General features: G+C 41.6%; 1 long non-coding RNA gene across 1 annotated transcript in view; it reads left to right on the top strand.

The window, feature by feature from the left end:
- Positions 1-7,568: 7,568 nt before the first annotated feature.
- Positions 7,569-13,384, top strand: part of LOC103913467 — a 19,486-nt gene continuing 13,670 nt past the window's right edge. Inside the window, exon 1 of the long non-coding RNA XR_663426.1 lies at positions 7,569-7,618. This is a non-coding gene — a long non-coding RNA (uncharacterized LOC103913467). The remainder of the gene's footprint in view (positions 7,619-13,384) is intronic.

Raw genomic sequence — 13,384 nt, 5'->3', positions numbered from 1 at the left:
TTGGTGTTCTTTTCTTTACGTGAAACATAACACACAACCCTCATGCGCGCTGCAGAACAGCCTCAGATGTCAGTCTGCACCTGTGTCTCCAAGCTGTAGGAACACAGGCTCAGCAGGCAGCTGAACAGGCATCTGCTGCCCCGGGTGAGGAAGAGGAAGAGGACTAAACGTTCTTCAGTTCATGGAGTTCAGCATCATTATCAGAGCCCAATCCATCCTATCTTTTTCAGGAACCCCTTATTCTTTCTAGTACCAAAACCCGCAGGCATTTCCTGCAGAAGTGGGAAAAGCCATGGGTGAAGTACAGTTTAGCATCTGTACTGACCTTGTCATGTAAGAGCAATGCAGTCAGTGGTGTTTGGTGAGCCAATGACCACATGTGTATCTAATTTAGATTGAGCTGAATTGTCCTGTAAGCTGTCCTGCAAGCTCAGACCAGTTCCACACACTTAAGGGTGTAGCACCATTTGAGATGTCCTTGGGGATCCCACTTGGCTGCCACTTTCTGGAGCTGCCATTCCAGAAAGGCACCCACTTCCAGCAGTTCCCATGTCGTATCTGCTAGATCCTTGAAGAAGTCTCAGATATCCAAGGGTATTTCAAAGAGTACCAGGTGACTGTATGTAGGGAATTGAACCTCCTCTGACTATAACAGGCCACATCTACATTTAGACACCTGAACTGACATGCCCATGCAGTGGGGTTGAATCCCAGCCCATCTGTGCCAGTAGCACCACCTGGGACATCACCAGTTCTCTTGACCTTTGGAAAAATGCAAGGTAATCTGTCTTAAGCTACTATCGAGGGGCAGATTGCAGAAATGTCCTATGTATTGGTCTTACATTTCCTACATGGTACACAGCCTTGAGGGCTACAGCCTGCCAGATACAGCTTAGAGGTGTCTGTGACCCAGACAGTGCTGGAAGAATGAATTAGCTCCCAAAAGACAACCATTACATGATTCCCTCCAAGATTACATTTGGTGAATACAGTGGGGGTCCAGCCCATCCCCTAGATACAGAAAGATACAATTGCCCATACATAGACACATAAGTTATTTGATATGCCCAAGGATATTTTGCCTTGTCATCAGCAACTAGCCCAGACGGTCACAGATCTCCCATAGCTCCTGCAGCCTATTCACCAGCCCCCTCCCTGCCAGACTATTCCTGGATGCCTCAAATGGCATTTAGATAACTGAATTGAGTTCCTGGTGTTTACAGACCAGAGCTTGAGATTTCAAAACCAAATCATTGCTCCCATGAGGCTTCTTCTCATTCCTAGCAATCAGGTTGCATTAAGAGAAAATACAGCTCTGCATTAAAGTGTGTCATGTCATCGTTATCCTTCAAGATCAGCAGTCTCACACTGTGCCATGATTTAACTGCATTTAGGAGAGTATGTCCAGACATCAGCATTATGACCAGAGACTTACTTTTTTATGGTAACTTTTTAAAAACTTGAACAGTTTTTCAGAGTGCAAATCACATTAAGTCCTTTTTTTGTTTTCTAATATTCACAAAAACTGGTGGAAAATAATCACTCTTTCTTTCATGGTTGAGCTTCATGGCTGGGCAAGAAAGTTACATGTCTTCTTCTAAACATGTCTCTTTCTTTGACAAGGGAGCTAAAAACAGCTGGTCATTAAAGTAGTTTTGGTGCGCTACTTTTCAAACTGCAGGCCCATTTTCCCAGTAGGAAAAAAGAAAGTAAATGCTACCATTCTCTTATGAAAAAGCACATTTTAGCAGTATAATTGGGCCATAAACATAGGGTCAAATTTGTGGGAGGACTAATCTCCATGACATGAAGTTGTGCTTTAACAAAGGGCTGATGATTTTTCCTCATCTGATCTTTGCATCCTTCTTGTGATAGCAATTGATGCAAATGTAGATGATTGCATGTAGACAACTCTTTAAAATTTACACTTGCTTTTTCCATTTTGTAATGTATCCACCCTCGAAGACCCAATCTGTAAAATGACTGCAAGGTATGTGCTCTTTGGAAAAAATTGTGCTAATGCTTTCCAATGCCAAAACATGTATGACATGGTATGCCTTTTTAAAAAGACTTGAATTAATATTCAGGACAATAAGCTTTCTCTACTGTAATAATAAAACACATTGAACATTCTTTTTTATCCTTATGGGAAACGATGTAAATCCAGTAATTTTAAATCAAGCTAAGAAGTTGTAAGTACTTTCTCCTTTCACTACAAGAGAGGCAAGGTTGAATTGCTGCATTTACTTTAAGTTCATTTTCCATATGGTTGCTCCAGTCACAGGCCTTTTTTGATGACCGGTCTGTAACTAATGAATGCTTAAGACCCAAGTTCTCCCCTCACCTACTGCCCACCTGACCCTCATGCCTCACTGAGGCTCACTCCGATAAGAAGGCATGATGCACAAGCAAGGACTAGAGAGACTGCCTAAACCAGAAGCAAAAGATGGTCACACACTCTCTAGGAGCATCTGGTTTACACCTATTTACACTTACAATTCAACAGTTATTTCTCATATTTTATCATCTGTTTTCAAGGAACAGTGCGTCATAGAAAGATCAGCACTGAAGAAAGCCAGATGGTTATCAGGTTCTCACTAAATACCTCCTATTCCTGAGCAGAGCAGAAGAGAAACCAGCCAAAGACAGCTGACACATGCACCTAACCAAAGCTAGTCCTCTAGTCCCAACATAATCTGGATTCAAGCCAGCACTGGGAGATGAAATCAGCTCACAGTCACTGATAGAGGAACTTCCTCTGTGAAGAAAAGGCTGGTATCTATTCTTATCTTCCTGGGCCATTTTACATGGCTAAGGTCTCAGGAGAAGTGATGGGAATCTAATGTAATAAGGTATAATAGACTGAGTGAGTACTTCTTCTGAGGGGGAGCATCTAATAGGTGCTCACAGAAGACTGAACCTGCACGTCTCTTGCAGAAATGTGAAGGGCTGGCTGACTCTGTGATCCTTCTTAGCAGCCATATGCAGCCCCTGAGTAAACTGGTTAGACCAAGTGAGCCCAACACCAGCAATAAGCAGGGGAGACATAGCTTTACCCACCATGAGATACAGACATTTCCTGTCACCAAATCAACCAAAAACTGTGGCAAGGTCAGACAAGATGAAGAAAAGTAAGCAGGAGTCAAACCTGAGCATTGTCTCTATGCCAGCGGTGGGCAGAGGAAAGACAGTGATGAGTCTAACACCAGAGAGCAGTGTTATTTCTGTAATAGGTCCCCACCCTGTGATCAGTTCATCCTGCAGATTAGGAGAGCTTGGCTTGTCCTCATTGATGCTAAGCCCTTCCAGCTTGGTGTGGAAAGCTACAGGAGTCCCAGCAGATGCCTCCAGATTTTCCTTACCCACCTTCCTCCAGGCTGGCTGGAAAGTGTGTTAAACCAGAATGAGACTAAAATGAACAAACGAAACAACCCCAGGATTTCCATGTGAAGTCCAGTCTCCCCAGGCATCATCTTCCTCTATTATGCTCAGGCAAAAGTGGGCCAACTTTTTTCAGTCCTGTCTGTTGAGAAAGAAAGAAAGGCAAAAAATCCTTCTTTCCTGACAGATTCAGTCCAGTGTTATCATAAATTGTCTGTGTTCCTAGATCCTGTTTTGAGGGGCTGAGAAGCAGAGGAGGTCAGCTGGCAGTCTGTGTCATCCCATGCTACAAGGTTCCTATATCCTGTTGCCTAAAGTAAAAACAACTTATTTTTTTCCCAAAAGTGAGAATTAATTGAGGTAATAATACATCAAGACCAACCACACATTACACTTCAGCAACACTGATCAGCAAATCAATTTCTGTTCACTCAGAGTAGCACTTTTGATTTCTCTGCTGAGGCTTCAATGGTCTGAAAAAAATGCTTTCCAAAATTCTCAGGATGAAGGCTGTGGCTGGCAATTATATTCAAGGGAGCCAGGCAACTATCTAGAAAAGGGGTGCAGCTTCTCCGCGCAAGAAATACAGCGTCTGTGGGGGCTGAGTCAGGTAATGAAGTGAAGTATGCCAGTAGGTAGGGACCATTGCAACCCTGGCACATCGTTCTTCCAGACAAAGCAGGTTGCTTTGACTCTGTCATCTCTATACATATAAATACATGTAAATATATGTTTAATTTTCTTTAAAATCCCTTCTGGAACAAGACATGTCACTGCATTCATTTCCATTCCCCAAGTGCGGAAAAGAGGAGAGAACAAACAACACATGACAGATGTTATTCATATCGCATAAAGTGCTGTTGGAAGACATTCAGATACTAAGAGATAATACCTGTAAAAATCTCAATAGAATAGACTTCACAGTAGATCTCACATGTAAGACACAGCCTAACAAGAAAGATTGGTCAAGGCTTCCTTCACATGCACTGCCTGCTCCCCCAGACTCAGGGGTGGTGGTCCCATGCATTGAGGACCACACAGGAACATCCCTGTTCCAGGAATGCACCATGTGCGCAAGAGGATGCACACGGCATGGGAGCTGTGGGTGGTGTTAGGAGTCTGTTATCTGGAGAAGATCAAATGCTGGGTTTCTCACATCTGCCTGAAGCACGCTGACTTTGGTGGAAATGCTTCCTTTCAGCCTCTGTTGAACACTTCTGTCCACCATATATTAGAAGCAAGATAGGATTTGTAGAGAGAGGTAAGTCCTCTTATTAGGCAGCTGGAAAACACAGCAAAGCTTTCAGGCACACAGGATGCCTTTCCTATCCCAGACAGGAACCACAAGCTTCAAGCAAAACACAGGCTTGAACCAGCTGCCCTAAGTTTAACATGCTAATGTTAATCAAGCAGACGATTTCAGAGTAACGGTGGCTGGTATCTGCAGAGCCAAGGAGGAGTGTTAGCAAAAGATAGTAAGGTTAAGAGAGTGAAAGCCAAGTAATTATCACCTGAGGAACAATGAGACATTGTAGGGCAAGGGACGAGGAAAAGCATAATATGACATAGATCCCAAATCTTTTTAGTATCCAGCAAGATTTTGAATATTATCTTGACTTGTCTTTTGAAGATATCTTGCCATTACTATAAAGAGAAATGCATTTAATGATTTTACTTTGTTGAGATGAAATAAATGCTTGTAATGAAATAAATCCTTCAAACCAGTGATGCTGATTTTGTTTAATCTTCTTGCCAACCCCCACGTAAAACCAATAGGGCTGATCCTCTTTCCATTGAAGTCAACAGCAAAAACCTGTAACAGCTTCAGTAGGAACAGGATTAGACTCTGAATTAGGACCAAGAACACTGTTCACTCACCTGTCCCAAACACTGCTCCTTCTGAAAAATCAGATCCAATATCACCTAGAACAACTGAGTTTTTCTTAAGCAATCTTTTATAACATTAATGGGCAGCCCTTCAAACAGCCATTGTGGATAAAATTTAATGCTGGTAGGTATACAGCAGCAGTTTGGAAGCAGTAGGTTAATGTTCTTGCTGTGTTATTTGACTTTCTTGGGGTTTTTTTTAATTAGAATTTACTTTTCAACAAGGAGATGTTTACGACTGAGTCAAGTGAGAAGAGATGTACACAAAAGCACTGCCATAATTGTCTCCTGCTAGCCCGTCCCTTGGAACAGTCAATAAAATCACCTTTTCTCATCAATCCCCATATAGCCTCAGAGCCATGCACAAGCACTAGGAACCATCCCCAAACACTGAGTTGGCACTTTCCCTTCTGCCTTGTATCTCATCAAATTATTTTTCTTTCCAAAACTCTATCTTTCTATCCTGAAAGAAACTATGTGAGATTTGATAAGTTTCATACTACAAGTGTGGACTGCTGAGGCTAGCACCCTGCCAGGAGTGGCAAAAGCATTGGAGTGATGCTGCCAAGTCCTGAAAAAACAGGGTGGGTTTTTGCTGCTGGTTATGGAGACAATTGTAAAGAGGGAGTAGTTACTAACCAGGGGTAATTTTATCCTGAGAATGATGAAATTTGGGGTTGCCCACATGTCAGAGGAGACTTAAACCAACCCTGACCTGATTTTGTGGGTTCTCAGCCTGTTGCTGGTTGTGGTTTTAAAATCTTGCAAATTCAAACCTGTCTATCCTGAAATCTCCCAGTCCCAGCTGAATGGATGCCAGAAGCCAGGGCAGTGGAAGCAGAGAAACTTTTCAGGACAGAGGGAAGAAATTTAAACCTATGTAGGAAGTCCCGCCAAGACTGAGGCTAAAGAGTTTCTATCTAGAAGTCTTTAAAAATTACAAGAGAATACAGCTGAATTGTCCTTTCATTTCAGATGAGGTCAGCAGATTTTCTCAGATCCCCTCTTTTCCCAGATGAATTAATTTGTCCTTAAGTAAAAGATTTTCACCGAATATTGGCAATGTTTCTAAGTATATCACTGTCATTGCCAAAACTGAAATTTCTGAGCTTCAGCTTGGATATGTCCTTTATGAGTTTCACATATTCTGCCTCAGAACATCTAGCATCTATAACTTTCAAGAAATGTAATGACCCAAAAAGGGAAGAGTAGAAGGGAGGGGCCAAAACTGCATTTGATTATTTTATGAATCCTTCAGAACACTCAAAGCAAGGCAATATTACTTATGATAACATACTGCTTGGATATGGTTAGTGTACGCAAAACAGCATACTGGATGCCAGGTAATTTTTCTAATACTATGGATGATAGAACTTGTTTGGAACACAAGCAAAAGCAGTGTGTCTCTACTTCAGTATTTTATTTGGGAGCAGGAACATGCTTTGAAGTGAATCTCATGCTGATCTACATCATACAGCAGCCTCAGGATGTGTGAACTAGATTCCTTATGGATGAGACAAAGCCAGTAGCACCTAATGATATACAATTCACTGTCTACAGGATGGCCAGGCTGTAGAAGCAGATTAGAGCTGGGTCTTCTCCATCGAAAAAAAAAACTTGTTAGACCACTGCCTCATCAGGTTCAACTATTTATTGTATATCCCCCACTTATCGTCTCACATGCACATGTAAATGACTGCCAACAGAGAATTTCTGAGCCTAGAAGAGTAAGGGAAAATCTTGCTATGAAGAGCAAGAAATGCAGAAATCTTCCCAGGTATATTTTGATATTTATGCTTGTAGTCTTCAGACCCACACAACACAGTCATGTTCTTAGTCCTGCTCATGGGACCACTTCATGGAGAGCAGATCTGATTTAGACTCACTTATGAGTCACAAATGGTTGAAGGTTGGGAGAGCACTCAGGGGAGACCATATATGTTGCACTGTCCATATGGTCTCCTCTAGGCATCTGCTTTTCTCTTCTGTCAGAAATGAGATACTGAGTTAGGTGGGCCTTGGGTCTGACTCAGCTTGACCACTCATGTTGCAGGAGTTCTCAATGAACTCTGGACGATACGTCACCCTGGGCTGGTCACTCCTCTCCTGGTACCATCATTGCTGCCTTTTTCACCATGCAAATGGCATTCAAATCTCTGATACCCTCAGGCTCTCAATTTTTGACATGTCTGGCAAAAAATGCCTTGAACCTAAGGCTGTCATTTCATTGCTGATTTTGAAAGTTCATGATCCAAATCACTCTGCTTATTGCCTGTTTTATTTTGTTTTTAAAGGACCTACCACCTTCAAGATCCTGAACTTTCCCCTTCCGTTAGGAGAAAGAGAGCAGGTAAACAAAATTATCCACCATGTTTCTTTTTTTCCACTCCAGGCATGTTTCTGAGTACTTTCACCACATTTGCCATTTCAGCTGATCAATCAGCCTGCAGAAGTGACCATTCACTCTATAAAATGAATGGATGAAAATGAGGCACAGCTAATATGCATTTCGTCAGAGGTGTTTGCCCACAGACATTTTCCTTTTCAATCTTAAATAAATATTATCCATAAAGTTCCTTGTCCTCCTTTTATTAAAAGCACAATTTGTCACCTCAGAAACATCTCTTCCCCGCTGTCTTCTAGAAAGATCTATGCTACCTTACAGTGGCTGAGAATCTGGCCAGTCTCCAAAATTTTACACTTGTAGTTCAGTACCAAGCACTTCAATGAATCAAAAGAACCATAACTTTCAGAGATAAAATAGCAATTCACTCAGTAAGTTCATTTTAGTGGGTGAATAAGAGAAGACGTGTCTTTTTGAGAAGATGGGGGGGGTAGTTTTGCTAAGTCTATTTTACTGTAAGCCTGCATATTTCTTAAATATGTATTTTATTATTTTGTTATTCCTACGGTTGTAAGGCTAATGTTTAATTCCTTGCAAAAATACCTATATTAATTTTAGGGCAAATCATGTATTTGTTGTAGGAAGAAGAGATAAGGAATTACTCCAAACCAAAGGAAGTGTGCTTGTTAAACAAAAAAATGTGTTAATTGTGGTCTTATTCACATACCTGTGTGACTGATCTTCAAGACAGTTTGTATGAAGGTGCTGTGCACCTCCAGAAATGCTCTTTTTTTCAAATATAAAAGATATTTCTAAACTCAGTCATAAAAATATTTTAAATATATTCTAAATATATTCTTTCTGAAAATAGTTATTTCACTGAGGACAAGTTTCCCCCAAACCTAATGGCAAAGTCCTGATTTAGTAGTTATAATTAGTCCAGAAGCTGCTAAAGGGTAAAATGTATTTGCACACATATTCATTCAGACTTACAAGGAACAGACCTATTAATATTATAATTTGTGCAAAGACAAATCTCAAGCAGAAGAAAGACAAAAATATAACAAAAGAATTGTTCTCTGCCAATTATTTCTCCTTCTGCTTGTTTTAGTGTGAGAAAATAGGTCAAACTTGTTCAAGAGCACATAAGGCTGAACACTGAAAAAGAAACAAACAAAAAACTAATGTTTTGTGAGGAAATTCTGTCCTGGACATTTGGAGAAGTAATCTCCCAGACTTACATATAGGAAATTCCATTTTTTTAGACACCTGAACTCTATGTTTGAGCTATGTTACAATTAACACACCCCTCCAAAAAGCTTGCAGTGCTGCAGCAGGATGGGTTTGTCTGCATACTCCTTTCAGACCCAAAGTCATCCCACACTCCTGCTCTCTGCATGCCAGAGGACCCCTTCCCGCTGCCCCGGGCTTCCCTGGAAACCCACTGCCAACAGGAGCTTTGTTACAGAAAGCAAGCCACAGCAGAGACCTTCATTCCAGCCCACGTGGCCTCTCCTGACATACCATGGAGAGAAGTTCAATGTGTCAAACATCTCCCCTTCGCCTCTGTCCCCAAACCAGCCTGCAATTTTCAAGAGCCCACAGGTGATGTTGGGATCTTTGTGAACTTTGCTTGCAAAAACGGGGAGTTGCAGAAAAGGAGGTCCCCTCCTTGGACCTCTGTGGGGTACGGTCTGCCCCCTGCTCACTGCAACCACAGTTTTCATTTGCTTTAGCAGACTGTCACCGATCAGTATCAGGAGGCTCTGACTAGAGGCAGAACGAGCGCAGAAAGCTTACTTGGAAAGAGCCTTCAGGTTTCTGAGATAATCAATAGGAATAAACAGCTTTGGGCCATAAAGATAAGATTAAAGTTGCACAATATAGTGAATAGGATGCAAGGGCAAAGTGGTATATGGAGCCTCCCAACAATAGCTCGCTCCGTCTGCATGTGGAAGTGCAAGTCAAGCTCTTTCTTTCCAAAGCAGTTTGCTGCCTTTTTGCCATTCCCACTGACCTCAATATCCAAACTCCCTGTGACTGTTCTCTGTCCCAGTGGTGATACTCAACTCAGTGGAGTTGCTCTGTATTTACAGCAGCAGAGGACCCCAGCCCCGCAGTGCACTGATGCGTGGACTTGGGTTATTAGATGGTTATTAGACCTATATAGTGCCAGTGTTTCTGATGGGACCTTCAGGTGCATAAAGCCAAGTGTGCAATTAAATGATTCACTGAACTGTCACCTCTCTGCCAGTCAGCTTTGACACCGTAGAGCAGGTATCCACCCAAATTTCTTACAACAAAGATGTTTTACATGCTCAATGCCTATGTGAAGGGAAGTGTTCCTATAGCTATTTTTCCTACTGTAATTATGATGAGGGCTATACTTAAATAACTAGTTGGGGGTCCAAGTGTGTGCGTGTATACAAAACACCTTGATGACATGAATGACTGAGGAGGGTAGAGCAGAAACTAGGGAGGAAAGAACTGTCACTATGCACAGAGGTGTAGGTATTTCTAGGCCCGTGACAGAAGAGGTGGGATGGGAAACGGTATGCAAAACAATTGCATGTATGCCTTGCTCAAAACTGTTTCTGTCACTAGATTCAAGGCAGATTCATTTCCAGTTCTGCAGCATTTACTATTTTGCTGTGGCATTTCCTGTTCTGACGTATTTTTGCCCAAGTTTTCATCAGCATCATTTCAAGGAGAATGATGCATTTCAAACAAAACATCACTGAGCTCTACAGTGTTCGGTGTTTCACTCAAAGACTTTTTATGAGGGGAATATTTTTTCACGCTAAAAATGTAAGATCAGTTCTCATAATAAATTTAATAAAAGGACTGCATGGAATATAGTGCCTACACATTTGATCTGAATGTGCAAAAAAGGAAGACACAGCAAAGAAGCTAATTTTATTGTAAGGCTTATTCATCAGTGAAAAAGAAATAAACAGACATTAAAATACTTATCATCTAGCTTTTGGTGGCTAAAAATGAGGTGTCTAAATCTTAGCTAGTCACCCTTGGCTTCCTGGAACTGACGGAGAAAAATAGACATCTCCACAAGAATGAGCCACTTCATCCCAAGGTATGCATGAGTAGGGTATATCCCCAGCCAAACGGCTTCTGTCACATACAAACACTAGCTCACCCCGGGGATTGCCTACCTCTTTCGGTTGGAAATAGGGAGAAATTACAAGGTAGATTTTATTTAAGAGAAATTTTCATGCTTTTGAAATCAGTTATTTTCTTTTGTTCCATTTGCGATGCCAAATTCCTTTCTCTTGTGGATCAACCCAATCTCATTTAACATCATCTGAGTCAGATGATTGTTTTAGGATACCCCTAAAAAATTAAGCAAGTGCAGTTGCTATTTTGGAGTCACCATTTCTGAAACACTTGCACAAAGACAGTAGGTGTGGGGAAGACCCTGACTCTGTACCTGCTGTCAAAGAACAACTACAGGGAGCACCAAAAAGCCGACAAAGAGGAGGCAGGCAGATGTGTCCTCGCACTGCAGTTGCACAGTTTTCTAGGGTACAACTGGGTAATGTCCTGCTTTCTGTAGACAGCACTGACATAGCCCAGAGAAGTGCCCCAGTTACTTCCAGCAGCTTTGGTCAGTAATGTTGATAGGTTCCCTTACTCGCTTCTGAAATTTGGATGAGTTATTTGGGTATTTAAATATGCAGTTAAGATCCTAACTGCAATCACCTGTCTTAGAAAAATTCCACTATGGATTTTAGCATTTTATTTATTCATAGCTGGCAATGATTTTCCTGGTGGTTTGTGGAGGTTTGAAGTTCAATGCAAGAGTGTGTCTTCAGTACATAGGTTTTTCAGGCTGACTCCCTCATCTGTAACACTGAAGCAGAAAATGTGCAAACATAGAGATAAGCAGCAGACAACAGAGATAAGAGGTACCAAGCGTCCTCTGAAATTTCAGGGTCAGTAAAACAAAGCAAATGTAAATATTGAAAAGGATGTTCAAATACTAATATACAGCATTATCTCATTTGTAACTATTAGATGTAAGGTGATAAGGGTGACATTTAAACCAGCACAAAGAATAAAAAGTTCACGAGCACCAGCCCATTTGAATATGTTTTGCTAAATTTAAATTACTTCAGTATTAACAACTGTCTTTAAAAAGGATGTAAAATACCATTGACCTGAACGTAGAAACTCTCTCATTTAATTCATTTTGTGTTTTTTGTTACTAAAGGCAATAGAGTCATGGAAATCAGCAATGCATGAAGAAAAATTCGTAAAACAAAAAAAAATACAGTTACCAAAAGGATTTAACCTGGAAAATGCAACATCAGTCCTGAAAATTTCTCCGCAAAAGGAAAAAATCTCTTTTGCAGTTTAATTTTTTTAAAAATGCAGTCCCAGGAATACATAAAATTAGACATAAACATTATTTATCAATTTTCGTACTTAGTACTCTAAAAGGTTTGCAGCAGTTCATCCAGAAATTACAGAATTGCTCCATGAAACTGAATGCTTGTGTTATGCTGGATGTCTTAAAGTCTATTAGTTTTATTTATCTTCAGATTTACAAGATCACAAGATGCCAGTCTCACCACAGGCACTGCTAAACAGTCCATAAACATCAGATGTACTTGAACGTTGTCGTGATTCTTCAGGGTGTCAAATTTTCACCAATACTCAGCAAAAAAATCTGACTGTAGACCAGAAAAAAATGCTTATTTCTCTAGGATTACCAGATTACTAGGTGGTTCCTCTAGCTTGGAGGTGTCACCAAGATTAAGCCGGCCTACACCCTGCATCAAAACTGCTTCCATAAAGAAAAAAGGATGGGTCATTGTCATCAGAGACTCCCTTCTGAAGGGAACAGAAGGCCCAATATGCAGACCGGACCCACTTCTTAGGGAAGTCTGCTGCCTCCCTGGGGCCCGAGTTAAAGATGTGAAAACTTCCTACCCTGGTACGGCCCTCCGATTACTATCCATCATTAATTTTTCAGGTAGGCAGCGATGAAGATGCAACTAGAAGTCCAAGGGCAACCAAAAGAGACTTCAGGGCCTTGGGACGAGTGGTTAAGGGATCAGGAGCACAAGTAGTGTTCTCCTCTATCCTTCCAGTTGTAGGGAATGATGAGGGAAGAAACAGGAAGAGCCAGCAGATCAATACCTGGCTCCGAGCCTGGTGTCACGGCAGAATTTTGGGCTTTTTGATCACAGGTCGGTCTACACGACACCTGTCTCAAAGTGGGAATAGGATCTTTGCACAGGAGTTGTGTCATTGAAAGAGCTTTAAACTAGATTTGAAGGGGTAAAGGGATAAAACCAGGCTCACTAGATGTAAGCCTGGGGGCAGCATGCCAAAGTTTGAGGGACGGTGTGCTAGCGAGGTCCGTTGGTCTGCCATCTCAGTGGAGGTAGGGGATGGAGATCCATGCAGCAGCAAAGACACAAGGGTTATGGATGTGTTAGAAACCATGGAAGCGCCTGAGAATGGTCACGCAGGAATTAGGGCTTCTGCCCCCAAAAAGGTGGTGGGATCAATAGCCCAACTGAATTTAATCTGCTCCAATGCATGCAGTATGGGCAACAAGCAGGAGGACCTGGAAGCCGTTGTGCAGCAGAAAAACTATGATATAGTTGCCATCACGGAAACATGGTGGGATGACTCACACAACTGGAATGCTGCAATGGATGGCTATAAACTCTTCAGAAGGGATAGGCAAGGAAGGAGAGGCAGTGGGGTAGCCCTGTACATTAGGGAGTGTTTTGATTGTCTAGA

The sequence above is a fragment of the Pygoscelis adeliae genome, unplaced genomic scaffold (assembly GCF_000699105.1).
Source record: "Pygoscelis adeliae isolate BGI_AS28 unplaced genomic scaffold, ASM69910v1 Scaffold32, whole genome shotgun sequence".
In the NCBI taxonomy this organism is placed as follows: domain Eukaryota; kingdom Metazoa; phylum Chordata; class Aves; order Sphenisciformes; family Spheniscidae; genus Pygoscelis; species Pygoscelis adeliae.
The sequence above is the reverse complement of the archived record's forward strand: the minus strand, read 5'-3'. Positions and strand labels throughout refer to the sequence as shown.